The 1,199-nt window shown below is 41.0% G+C and overlaps 1 pseudogene; it reads left to right on the forward strand.

The window, feature by feature from the left end:
• Window positions 1–683: 683 nt before the first annotated feature.
• On the forward strand, window positions 684–839 carry LOC113926152 (annotated as a pseudogene).
• Window positions 840–1,199: the final 360 nt, after the last annotated feature.

A 1,199-nucleotide genomic window follows, 5' to 3' on the forward strand; every position in this document is an offset into this window, starting at 1 on the left:
CTCGGCTCCATCTCTGCAGCCAGCTTCCCCGCTCCAATACCTGGGACCTCTGCCGTACTCAGGCACCCCTGGTCTTTCTGTGACCCCGAGGGTCCTGAGACCACACTGTCCCAGTGAGGGTTCCACCACCTGCTTAGCCACTGGAGCGACGTCTCTCAGCGGAGCAGACTTCTAAAAGTTCCGATTTTGTGCTCCGCTGCTCTATCACTTGCCAGTAGCGGCTGACAGAGTCTCCCTCCCCCACCGACTATCTTCCCAAATATCGCCTTGGATTCACTTCTCCGCATGTTCTACCTTCCAGAAAGTGGTCATTTTTCTGTTCAGAGAGTTGCTGCTATTCTTTTCTTCAATCTCCTGTTGAATTTGTAGGTGTTCAGAATGGTTTGATAGCTATCTAGCTGAATTCCTGGGTCCAGATGAAATTTAGGTCTCCTACTCCTCTGCCATCTTGCTCCTCTTCTACACAAAGATTTCTTAGATATAACATCAAAAGCATGATCCCTGAAAAAAATATTGATAATTGCCTTCATCAAAATTAAATACTTTGGCTCTTCAAAACAAACTACTTCTGCTATTCAAAACAAAAATTGGGAAAAATATTTGCAAAACATGTATCTGATAAAGAACTTGTATTCAGAATGCATAAAGCACTCTCAAACTCACTAATAAGAAAAAACAATCCAATCGCTTCTCGGCCTTTTGGCTAAGATCAAGTGTAGAAAAAACAATCCAATTACATAAAATGGTCAACCTATATATTTATTTATTTAGATTTTATCTTAATTTCAGTGTAGTTCTTTTTTTTAGAAAAACATTTATTTATTTAAGGGGGGAGGGGCAGAGGGAGAGAATCTTCAAGTTGAGTGTGGAGCCAGATGCAGGACCTGATCCCACAACCCATGAGATCATTACTTGAGCTGAAACTAAAAGTTGGACATTTAACCAACTGAACCATCCAGGTGCCCCTCAGTGTCGTTAACATATAGGGTTATATTAGTTTCAGGTGTACACTACAGTGATTCAATAATTCTATATATTATTCAGTGCTCATTATGATAAGCGTCCTCTTAATCCCTTCACCTATTTCACCCACCCCCCACCCACCTGCCCTCTGGTAACCATCAGTTCTCTATAGTTAAGAAAACTCTATGTTTTCTGCTTTGTCTTTTTTTTCCCCTTTGTTTGTTTTGTTTCTTAAA

This window comes from Zalophus californianus, chromosome 2 (genome assembly GCF_009762305.2).
Source record: "Zalophus californianus isolate mZalCal1 chromosome 2, mZalCal1.pri.v2, whole genome shotgun sequence".
NCBI lineage: Eukaryota > Metazoa > Chordata > Mammalia > Carnivora > Otariidae > Zalophus > Zalophus californianus.